This window comes from Tupaia chinensis, unplaced genomic scaffold, assembly GCF_000334495.1.
Source record: "Tupaia chinensis unplaced genomic scaffold, TupChi_1.0 Scaffold000275_1, whole genome shotgun sequence".
NCBI lineage: Eukaryota > Metazoa > Chordata > Mammalia > Scandentia > Tupaiidae > Tupaia > Tupaia belangeri.
The window spans coordinates 2,672,286-2,685,408 of record NW_006159757.1 but is presented as its reverse complement, the minus strand read 5'-3'; the positions used below and the strand labels follow the sequence as shown (position 1 = coordinate 2,685,408).

The 13,123-nt window shown below is 38.8% G+C and overlaps 1 protein-coding gene across 12 annotated transcripts in view; it reads left to right on the top strand.

The window, feature by feature from the left end:
• Positions 1-13,123, top strand: part of CELF2 (CUGBP Elav-like family member 2) — a 744,392-nt gene that overhangs the window by 411,965 nt on the left and 319,304 nt on the right. The gene's annotated exons all lie outside the window — the stretch shown is intronic.

The window sequence follows — 13,123 nt, the reverse complement described above, 5'->3', positions numbered from 1 at the left end:
TTTCCTGCTGTTTCCTGCTTTCTCCACTCTGCCCACCTCGGCATCTTTGCTCTTCTTTGGCAGTGCCTAGCTGCTCTCCCATCTAGCACTCAGAGCCTGCTCTTCCCTTTGCCCTGAACTGTCTTGCCTCAGTTGCTTACACCCTCACTTTTTAAAGATTCTGCTTAGATGCCCCATCCTCAGGAGGCTGTGCCTGGCCATCCTATCAAAAATAGCAGCCTCATCACTTCCAGCTTCTTAAACAACTTTATCTCCTTCGTGGCAGTTTTGACTATTTAATGATAATTATATACTTATTTTCACTCATCCAACAGGTTGGGACAGGAGGGGCTTCATCTCTTGGGTTTATTGCTTATTCGACATAGCCTGGAATGATACTTAACAAGTAATGGGCAGACAATAAATTACTATTAAATGAACTGGATATTTTACTCTTCTTCCTTGCATCACTCAGTCTTTTTGCTGTAAACATATATTGGGTAAGCCCTTAATCTTTCACATTATTTTGTGAAAGACTTTCATGTATTTAAGTATAAGTTTGTGTAAGACTGTCTATAGCACAGTTTCTTCATATATAAATTTGCCATAGTGCTAGGCAGGTGCTTTGAGACCTCACTTGAAAAATGTTCCCCCTCCCCAAGTACCAAGGATTATGATTATAATATTGTCATTTTTATTACTCAGTCTGTTTTTAATACATTATAACTGTATGGACCCTAATAGGCAAGTACATGATAATAGCCTTTTATTATAATACCCTAGGATATAATATTGCAATGTAATAGTACCGTATTACTGTGGTTCTACTAATAAGGCTCTCATTTATATACACCTAGAGCTCTTGTAGTTTTATAATAAATATCCAAGGGTAAGAATCTGTTGAGAACCTTATCTAAAATGTAAGATGCCACAATATCAAATTGAATACTGGAAAAATATGTCCATATATTTAAATCGTACATTCATAGTTTAATTCCTTCTTCTTACTCTGTTACATATTGTTACCTAAATGTCCAGACTGTTCAAATGCCTTCCACCTCTTTATTTATTCCATTTTAAGTGATTGCCAAAAATAAGGCTAATGTTAACTTTGGTGAAGATCCTGTTCTCATACCTTCTAGGAAACTGAATGATTCAAGAAGATATGCAGTGGCTAAAAACTTAGGGTCTGCAGTCAGGCTTACCTAGGTTTGAGTCACACTTTATACCTTTATGCATATAACCTCACTGGGAAGGCATGGAAACATATTGTGCAAATAAGACTTTATCTTTTTTTTATTTCCCCCTTATAGCCCACGTGTACTTGCAGAGAGAGAGAGGGAAAGTGAGAAATCACACCCAGGGGATGGCCATGTTGCAATCCCTTCTTCTCCATTCTCCTCCTATGATTTGGGGCATGCATGCACATGCACCCTGTGTAGTTTTCAAGTTGTCAGGTCCAGGACTCAAACCATGGTGAGCCATGTGGGAGTCCAGCGACTTAACCACCGCACCACCTACTGTCCCCAAAAGATTTTTATCTTTTTAATCTTCACCTTCTGTACCTGTAAAATGGATGAATAACCATAGCTACCTCAAAGTTGTATGAGAATCAAGTGAGTTGATTCATGTAAAGTATCTGGCACATAAATGCTCAATAAATGTTCACAGCAATTATCATCATCATAAAACATTTGAGCACTGTATGTAAAGAAACATTCTTAGGTAAAGTGATGCTAGAATAAGAAGAGCAATAAAATGTAAATGTATCACTGCTCTGCTTTACTCCCTCAGAACTGTATGTCATTAAGTTCATTTAAAAAGAGAATTGGGGGGACCAGCAGTTAGCGTAATGGCTATGTCACTGGACTCCCATGTAGTTGACCGCAGTTCGCGTCCCGGACCCGGTGGCTTAAAACTTACCCTGGGCCTGCGTGTGTGTGTGGTGCCCAAGATCCTGAGAGGAGAATGGAGGAGAAGGGATTGTGGCATGGCCATCCCCCCTAGGGGGTGATTTCTCGCTTTCTGTCTCTCTGTCTCCCTCTGTGTGTCTGGCGAGTGCATGTGCCCTGTAGCAAAGACCTCTTAAAAAAAATGAGAATTGGGTCTCTTCAAAACACAATGTATAAAACAAAATACAGAGAGACCCCTCCCTGCCCTTAAGTACAATATGTTTATAGCCTATTTAAAAAATGGATCTTTCTCTTGCACTTAGTCTGGCTAGGACACTCAGATTACCCCTTAGGTTGTGTGCTATTTATTTGTCATAATGGAAGTTCACGTTCTTTCCTCTTTTTATCTCAACCTCTGGGAGTGCAGGTGCAGAAAGAAAACACAATTCAAAATGCTGTAGGTTTGTTTATAAAGGAAATGACTTGATCATAAAGGGCTTGAGCGTTTAGTGACACTAACTTTGGGCTCTCTAAACTTTCCAGCTCCATTTAGTTTGTTGCTGTTGAATGTTTTCATGACTCCCGAACCAGGCTACATGCCAGTGGTTCTCAGAATCACTACAGGGCTTGTTAAAATCACCAAATGCTAGGCTCATCCCCAGGCTTTCTGAATCAGTGAGTCTGAGGTGGGACTGATCATTTGCATTTCTAACAAGTTCCCAGGTGATTCTGATGCCAGCTTTGCCGCTGCTGGTCAGGAAATCACATTGCTCACCACTGCTGTACACAATCTGGATCTCCCCAGAGCGCTTGGCCCCGTGTTGGGCACCGAGTATGCACTCAATAAATACTTGTTGGTTCACTGCGTCTAATGACACCAAAATGAAATATAAAGGGAAGATAAAGTATATTAAGGTTCTCATTAGGCACACTGCCTGATTCTCATTAAGACTGCCCTGATTTCTTTTATGTCCTGGGCATGTGGGCTTAGTGCTAATTTTCATGGCTTCTGTGGTCTCTGAAGTACTATCATTTTTATCTACTCCAAGGTTCTCTTCATTTACCCTTTCCTTTCTTCTGTCATTTTAGACAGAACCCTAATAATAGCCAACAGAACAGAACCCTCAGGACTAATACGTGAATAAGAATTCTTACACCTCCTAAAGAGTTTTTGTAACCCCTTATTTTTAATCTGATTTCACTCTGGCTCCCCAGCCCATCATCATAAAGCTGAAGCCCTTGGCTTGTTGCTTGACTTTCTAATATTTGAAATTTGGTTGAAACTGCCTCCACTAAGCTAACATTTGATTGAATCACTTGGGAGAAAATTTATAGAGAGACGATAGAAAACAAATTGGACTTGCAGTGGAAGGATTGCTTGGAATTATTATATTGCCGAGTACATTGTTTACTTCTCTCACAGGTTTAGTACTTGGGTATTTCTCCACCAGAAAATAATTTTGGGGAGTTGTTTAGCACATCCTTTGCTTTTCCTATTTAAGCATTTTAGGAGAAAGTGAAGAATAAAAGTGAAAGGATGTTTGCCTTCATTAAAATAGAAGGGGGAAAAAAAAAACACCAAGTTTCTATTTCAACTGACCCATTCCTAACACAGGAGCAAAATTCTATATAAAGATATTTAAGACTTTTATATACCTATTCCACTGCGTTTCTAAGTATAATTTTTACTCTTTCCTCACTGCCAGCCTGTGAGTTCTGGTTTTAGGTTGGTGTTCTCCAAAGTAGATTCTGTGGAACAGTAGGAACATGTTATGTAGATGAAAAGAACTCTGTGGCAGAAATCACAAAAGTGGTGTAAGTAAACAGGTGCTTTTAATTCTTTAACTCAGCACTACCAGAATCCTTGGTATGGCAATTGCGCATTATGGGTGTGGAAGAGAGAGAGATTTCCGGGTTATAGGTGACTGTGGAACCATCTGGTGCTAGGGTTCTGCGAGAACAGATTTTGGGATGGGTGAAAATCCTTACTTTGTGTCATCAGCTTTGAGTCCTAAAAATGTTTCAGAAGTACATTTTAAAGCTGTTCTTTTCTGTGCAAGTCAGATATGATACACGTGATTTTTGTTTTTTAATGGACAGAGAGCTCATGCACTCACCAGGGAGAAAGCCACTGTCCCACCCCCTAGTGGGACATGTTCACGCACCTGTCCTGTGTCCTCCATTTCTTCATCCTTTCAGTATGTGAGCACATAGGTGCACATGCCCCATGTGTTATTAAGCTGTGGTTGGTCACATGAGCTCTGGCTTCCAATGTTCAGTGTCTATCCGCAGTGCTTTGAGGCTGGTCGTGATTCTTCTTTGAAGCTGGAAAAATTGTTATTTTTGGAAGATTGAAAATAGTGAAGAGATCCTGTTTGCTCTGTAATTCTATCACCACTTAAGACCTCTGTGCTGTTCCTGAATGTTGATTTCAGGGAAAATTTTTCTGGAGTAGTGAAATTTTCATTCTATGCTCCCTTTATTTAGACAAAATTTCATTCATCCCTGCATGCTATTATTGCCAAATGCACGGTTCAGGTTGAAATACTACAGGTCAGTCGTGGGTATTTTTTTTCCCTCGGATGTCCGCTTTCAAGATTATGAAGAAGTCAACTAAATATTAATTTAAAGCTCACTCACACTCATAATTTAAACAATCCCATGAAGCCATCTAGCCAAACCCAGCAATTGTTCCTTGCCCGATTGTACTCTTTACGGGTTCCTTATTCTCCCCAGACTCCCTTCCCCACCACTCCCCAAGGCTGTATTCCAATTAGCAGTACTGCCTGTACTGTTGCAGTCACTAGAAAATGTCAAGAAAAGTCTAGTTTGAACCGTGGAGGCTATTAATCTCTACGACACTGTCAGAGGAAAGAGGTAGAGCGCTATTGCTGCAGGTTATTAACACTACTGATGATAGAAAAGTTGACATTGTTTTTTCTTTGCATTTAGACTCTTGCTCTTTTTGAAAATTGGCAATGAGCAGAAAATACTTTTTTTTAGTTGTTTCAATGTTGCATATATAAAAGTGGTAAGAGTTGAAACCAAACATACACTTGATAATCAGATTGTTAGATTTCTGAACATAGGGTTTTCTCAGTTACATTGCATAGTGTATATATATATTTTTTTTTTTTGGAGAGGTTTTTGCTATAGGGCATGTGCACTCTCCAGAAAGACACAGAGAGGGACAGAAAGTGAGATGGCCATGCTGCAATCCCTTCTCCTCCATTCTCCTCTCAGGATCTTGGGCACGCACGCACACACACCTGGCATGAGTTTAAGCCACCGGATCCGGGACTCGAACAGTGGTCGACTACATGAGAGTTCAGTGGCAACGTAGCATTATGCTAACTGCTGGTCCCTACATAGTGTATCTTAATTCCAAGGCGGGTATTTGTAACAGTAAATGTGCCAGTGCCACCAGTTCTTGTTTTCTATTTTATCCTCACCTCCATCCCCTCACCCCAGCAACGCTGGCATCTGGAAAGAGTTAGATCACCCTCATCTGACAGTAATATTACACTTGTTAAGATCTACTGAGCTGTGAAAACACACCTATAAAACATCTAAGGTAGAATTTAAGAACAGTCTTCCTCCTCCCTCTTGAGGGGCAATCCAAACTTTTTAACTTGATATATTAAAGAGCAATGTCATTTACTGTTTTCAGCCAATCTGGTTCTTATTCACTGAGTGTAATTACGAGTGTAGGTGTATGAATTAGTTGGTTAAAAACTTCAAAGCACACACACGTAAAAGTGTTGCAAATGAATGTTCCAAGTAGAGAATACCTAATTTAAATGAATGACAGGGAACACAACATTATTGAAATTGTCAGGAAAACAGAAATTAGGTATTTTACAGTCCTGTTTTTGTCCTCCATGCTTCTTTGGTATTTGAAGTCAGAGGAAATGCAAAATATGCACAGAAATGAGTGGGATCTTGGGTGTAACCTATTACCACGAAAAATTGGCGAGGAGGAGATTATTTCTTGTTTTCTGCATGTTCTTATGTAACCTTGAACAAACTGTTCTGTTAAACTCTTTACTTTTGTCTTGCTGGGGAAAAAACAACTCTGGCCTTCCAAATAGTTTTGATAGCTGCACTCATTTGTGCTTTTTTTGTGTTTTTGAAAGTACATGGTTGTATGCTTTTTTCCCCCTCACAACTTCCCAAGTGTTGGATTGCAGTTGGAAGCCTCAACTGAGAGTCTCTGCAACCTAACTTTTAGCAATATTTTAATTCTCTGGAAGATCAAGGTTGTTCAAGTGTGCTGGATTCCATCATTACTTTACTACTACGTTCTAATGTCAACAGAGTTATGCTAGTCTGGATGCCTTTGTGTCTGATCATTTTATGGCAAAAGTAATTGGAGGAGAGGTTAAGAACGTAGTCTGTGAAAACAACGGGAACCATGACCTCTGGTTTTCCCTAGTCTGAATCATTCAATAAGTTGCCTTTATTGGATGTTTTTCGTTCCTTTTTCTTGCAGCTTATTCTCTCTCTCCTGTCCTTTTGCTTTTCTGATCGCTTCATTGTTTTTCTTCGAAATGAATTTTATCATTTGGTTTCTGCATCTCTTATCTGCACTTACCCATACTTCCAGTACTACTCAGACCCACAGAATTTGGAATATAAAGTTTCAGAGATGCACTATGACTTGTAATAGCTTGCCTGCCTCTTTATGGTGGTCATCTTTTTTTCTTTTAGCTGTGTGTGCATTCTGGATATTATAGAAGGGAAAATGCTAAAGTGACAGTGCTTATAGAATACATCTTCACAGTTGGGAGAATGGGGTATCATACATGGATCCTCAGGAGAACATTACGCGTTTGGAGGACCTGATATGTCCCCTCGGATCCCTTGTGTGCTTGCATGGGGGGGTTGTGATAAACATTTGTTGGTCATGCTTGCCACCTGTGGCCATCAGGTGCTTAGTGGGCCTGGGGGGATAGGAGTACTTAAGTAGGTTCATCAAGATTCTAGGCTCAGCTGGGCTGCTTCGGCTTTCTTGCTCCCTGAGGGTTTCTTGACAAACTGGCCTCCTGCTAAGGGCAGGGAACTGAATGGCAATGGGGGAGTTAATGAGCCACAGAAAATGTGGCTCTCTGAGAACAGAACATTGTTTGTATCCCAAGCTCTTTGTCCCTGAAGTTTTCAGAGAGAAATCCAGTGTAACGGGCTTAAAAACATCCTGCTCATGTTGATCTCTTTTGAATGATGAAAGATAATTCAACATTTAAAAATCATTAAAGCACATCATTTGGGCATTATGTTATGATTGGGTTTCACATACTCTGGGACAGGAGATGCTTGACACTACCTAAATGGCAGAAGCTGTGGCAGTAGAAAATGTTTATATTATCAGAGGCTGGGCTTTTTTTTTTTTTTTTTTTTTTTTTTTTGAGAGGTTTTTGCTATATAGGACATGTATGCTCGTCAGAGAGACAGAAAGTGAGAAATCCCCCCGCAGGGGGGATGGTCATGCCACAATCCCTTCTCCTCCATTCTCCTCTTGGGATCTTGGGCACGCACGCACACGCACCTGGCATGAGTTTAATCCACTGGGTCTGGGACTCGAACTGTGGTCGACTGCATGGGAGTTCAGCGACATAGCCATTACGCTAACTGCTGGTCCCAAGCCTGGACTGACTTTTTTTTTTTTTTTTGAGAGGTTTTTGCTATATAGGACATGTATGCTCGTCAGAGAGACAGAAAGTGAGAAATCCCCCCGCAGGGGGGATGGTCATGCCACAATCCCTTCTCCTCCATTCTCCTCTTGGGATCTTGGGCACGCACGCACACGCACCTGGCATGAGTTTAATCCACTGGGTCTGGGACTCGAACTGTGGTCGACTGCATGGGAGTTCAGCGACATAGCCATTACGCTAACTGCTGGTCCCACTGAGCCTGGCCTTTCTCGAGCCTGGAGTGTTGGCTCTAATTTGGTTTTGCTAGACTATCAGCTAGCATTTATTCTTATTCATCGTTTTTTTCTTTTATAGTGGGTGGAGCCCTTTGTTCCAGAAAGCCTGTCTTTACCGTCTCTTACAAACTACCACCTCTCCATTTCAACATCACCCTATCATCTAGAATATTATGTTGTCCTCCTGTCTTCTGTCCATCACCCATCCCTTCCTCTCAGCACAGACAGATTAGTCTTCTCAAGGCCTGTCTGGTGGGATTGTGCATCTTCTCACAGTACCCGGTGGTTGCCCTTACTTGTATGGCATCCAGAGCTGCACAAACTACTCTTTTTCAGCCATCACTCCTCCCCTTTCCAAGTCTCTTCACTGGCTTGCCTATCTTTGCACTGATTCCTCCTTTGCATAACTAATTCGCAAGACAAAGAGAACTGAATAAAACTCTGGAACCTGAGAAAAACTCACCTGTTTTCCAGAACTAGTTCTTTTTTTAGTAGCCAGATCAAGGTACATGAAAGCTGAATGAGTACATGATAATTGTCTAGTTTTGCCTTCTTGAAAGCATGGGGATAATTCTTCAGTGTGATGGGGCGATGGTCCAGGAGCAGTAAGGATTCTGAGCCAAATGCTTAGAGTCTTTGGTTTCTTCGTTTTCTTGAAAAGATTACCTTTCTTAGAAGGTTAACTTATTGGATCCTTCTTAAAAGAAAACTTGTGTTAGAGCTATACAGTGATATGGATGCTGTTTTGAAAAGTCCTTTTCTACTGGACTTCACATAAAATGCTTGCATACTTGTTGTACATGGAAAACAGCTGGAACATACATGGTTCTTTTTTTTTTTTTCCACCCATTAGAGAGAGAGATTCCCACAATGTATCTTCCTGCCCAACCTTCCACCCCCCCAAGCTTCAGCTAGTCAGGATCAGGATCATAGGAACATGCCGCGTGTGTACAGAGAGCTCTTTGGATGCAAATCTGGGACTTTGCCATGAAACTTCAGTATCACAGAATGTTGCAGTACTGCCATGCCATGACAGCCAGCCTACGGTTCTCTTTTGATTATCCATTTATGTATTTCATATTATTTATTCCTAAGATTAGCTTATATACTTTTGACTCTGCCCTCTTGCTCAGCTGCCTTAGAGAAAACATAATAATAACCTAACTAAAGAGTGCGTGCTTATGAAACGGAACATGATGCCTCCTGAATCGGATACCGTGTACTAAGTGATGCAAAGCACTCTGTGTGCTAGGGTTGCAGAAAAAAATATGGTGACTGTTTTTATGGTGGTATTCACACTTGAGTGGGGTACAGAAGTAAAATAATTGCACAGATGCATCATTGTAAGTCAGTTCAAAGTGCATGAAGGATGGATTTGATTTAATTGAGAGATAGAGCTGGTCAGGAGAGGGTGTCACTCACAATGAAGTATTTGGCTTGTATAAAAGAACTTCATAGTGCACCTATATGGAATTAACCATACAATTTAATAACCTTAACTGATTCCTAGACTTTGAAGATTTTTGTTCTTGTGTGTTGTGTGTATGTACATATAAATGTGTGTGTGTGTTGTTGTTGTTAATATTTTGTTTTGCCAAATTGGGACTGTAGACCATTTAGGGGAAGGCTTAACTAGTACAGACCATTACCTTTTTTCAAAGACATTGTAAAATTTAGTTTATATAATGTAGTGTTTAGTGATTATGAGCCAATCTTGCTTGATCCAAACATGTAGATCTGAGGTTTCTTTATTCCATTACCAAACTATAGGTTGTTTGGTGTCAGAAATCATTACACTGGAAAATGCTGAAAAATGTTTCCTTAGACAATCATTGTCCCAAGGGCCTTGGGTGCTGTCCTATGAGTTATCAAATCAACTTTTATCCTGTTCAAGGACAGAGCAGTTTTCATATTTACAGACAAAAAGCCATATGCAGATGGGTAAAACGTAATTCACTGTACATCCTTTAATGGTCTTGTGTGTAGTTGGCACTTTTTTGTATCCTTATCCTTACTTTCTCTGACAGTAACCGTGTATGTTATACTTCACAACGAAAGCTCTCTTTTACTCGGTGTCTTAATTATCCAAGCAGCCACTCCACAAAATAGATGGCCCAATTACAGTGGAATTTATAGGAGGAAACTATATAAAAGTAAAGTAAGTAGATTCAGGCACTATAGCTAGCAAGTCATGAAGTAGAGGGCTTCTAATTTCAAAATCTGGAGTTTTTCACACAGTATCACACAGCTGCTCCATACTGACTTTTCAAAGCTTATTGTTGTCCTTAGAGTGAAATACCACATTACTCTAATTTTCCTCTTGATTAGAGCCCAAGTTATTAAAAAAAAATAATGTCTTCAATATAAATTTATAGTGTTGGGTTCATTATTTTGAAGACTTTTTACTTTATAGAAACCAAGGTCATATAAAGTAAGTTGTATCCTCACAGGGTAGAGGGAAACCTTCAGAAGAATCCAATTCATCTATGCCTTTAAATTATCGACCGTAAACACTGTAATTATGTGACACATTCTCTGGACATTTTTCAAATTATTATTACAGTCACTTTCCAACATAATGTTACACAACAATATTCTTTTGTTCCTTGGATCAACTGTTAATTAGTTTTCCCTCAATAGACCATCTCTTCAGTTAAGTAGATAGAATGCTCTGATCTCTTTCAGAATTTTCTAGTACACGAATCATCTCCGTATTTCCATTAGTCCTTTCTTTCACCTGAGAGGCATAGATAGCTAAGGAAATAAAATGCTTTCAGACACATTCAAACTGAGTTTCAGTTAGGTTTTGAGGATGGATTAGGAATAAATACCTCATCTTATTATCCTTTGTTTACTCTTCCAGTTTTAGGTTAAAAGAAACTTTCTTTTGTACAACAAATTTCTGTCATTTTTAGTTTACAAAACATTTTTAAAAGACTGCATCAATTTATTTGTGGATTCATAGGCTTATTTCTATTAGCTTATCTTGCATATATGAAGTGACTTTAAAAAGTTTGTGGAAAATTAATTTGGTGCCAAAAAATGTGAAATCCATGCATAATATTTTCTTAATATGCTTTTCCGCAAACGTTTTGAAGACCTCTCATAGTTTTGACAACCCTATCTATAGATTTGTTAAAAAAAGAAAGAATTTCTTCCATGAGAGAGGTGGGGAAAGAGAGACAAGCCACCCCCAACAGAGTTTTGATGCTGTGATCTTACCCACAGCCTTTCAGGCATACATAGGGAGACAGTAGAATGTAATTTCAGGACCTTTCCTTATGACCTCAGCATCAAGTGTTACTTTTACCCTCAGATTTTATTAATGATATTACAATGGAATTACATTAAACTTTTTTCCCCCCAGAAGGCATGTGTACTTGCTGAGAGAGAGGAGCAAGAGCAAGAGAGCATCCCCCATGGGGCACAGTCAAGCTATCATCTCTTCTCCATCTTTCTCCTTCAGGATTTTGGGCACACATGCACATGTGCTTGTGCATGTTTTTAAGCCACCAGGTCCAGGATTTGTACTGCAAGGTCAGCCATGTGGGATCCAGCCATCTTAACCACTGGGCCATAGGCTGACCTGGCCTGGAACTACTTTTTTTTTTATTTTATTATTATTATTTTTTTAAATAAAGACCTCATTTTTATGCTATCCATAGTCACAGTTCATTTTAATGTATAATTTCCACTATCTTTTGAAAATCAATCCATTCTTCAACTTAACTTCCTTCAAGTTATGACAAATGAGATAAAGTACTTAAAACAATTAGTACGGAGTCTGACTTGTAAGAAGTATACCATAAATGCTCTTTGATTATAACTAAATAGGTGGTGAATATTTGTATAGTGATAGTCCTGGGATACACAGCCATGTCTTTTATTCCATTGTATTTTTACTTCATTAAAACTTTGATCTGTTTCTTATTTTTCATGATTACTGTTGTATTAGGAAGAAGCAGTTAACACTTAGGGTAATGGTTCCTAGACTTGGAAGGAACCTTTTTATTTTAAAAAGGGACATTTAAAAATGGATTTAAAGGGACATTTTTAAATGTACCATCAGCTTTTATCATACTTTTTGAAAAGAAGTAGAAGACAATTTTAGTGTGTTAATAGAACTGTATTTTAACTTAAATAATTTCAATATATATTTTTTAAAAATCTAATAAATTGTACTTTCTGAGCAAATTTCACATGAATTGGAGAAAACTCTGTTGTGGATCTGTGGTCTTGCCTGACAAATGGGAAGGTCAAATGAAGGTCAGGAAATGGGAGTTAATACTAAAGAAAGACTACAGATACCCTTTTCTGGGGCATTCATAGATCCATATGCTAGTGGAGATTCTGAAAAGTGATTCAATTATGAACATTACCACAGTGGTTATAACCTATACCCTTTGTGTTAATATATCATTTTGCAAATTTCCAGTTCCTCAGAATAACTGAAAAAAATATTGATAGGAAAGGTATTAATCTACATTCCATCTGTATTATTTCCCTGTGTAGCTTATTAGAGTGAATATAGGTGAAGGACAGATACATACAAATCGACCAAAAAAAAAAGTAGGTTGTATATTTATAGAAACCTTTAACAATTCAAGATATCCATATATTTAGCACTATAACTTCATCATAATCAGAGCTCTATAAACAGGGTCAAATTCCTGTTTCTCTCAAATTTCTGAATTGGAATAACTGAAAGACTAGTAAAGGGAAATATTTGGCTATTATTCGGCTGACAAGATATAATGATTATATGAAATAGTTTTAATAAAGATGCAGATAATACAGACTCAAGTGCATTTTCTCCTTTCAAACATTTCTTTGTTTCCTATGTGCCTGTGTAGTTCATGCATTCATGAGCGTGAGGGGGATAGCTGTGCTGGCTTAGATGGTTTTTAAGATTCATTCTAAACCCGATACTCTGTGGAATGGGTTCTGAAGAGAAAAAACAATTTTGTTTGTTTTTGCTAAACATGACCTAATTTTGATTGCAGTTGCTCACCCAAACTCTTAAAAGCATAGCAGATTCTGTAGACTGAGTGCAAACAGTGTAACCACCATCTTGCAAGCTCTCACATGTAAATGTTGCTTCCTTTCCCCTCTCCCCATCTGGAGTATCCCCTATCTAGCCATTTCTAAAGGTTCCTTTTCAGTCCCAACTGCTGTATTATTTAAATCCCATCTCCAGCACTCACTCCAAGCAATGTTCAAATCTGCTTTTGTATTTGAAAACAAAGCTTTAAAAGCAGTCAGGGGAGCCACACAGAAGAGTAGTGATTTTTGTGACAATGGCCTAAATCCAAGAAATGCATTTAGA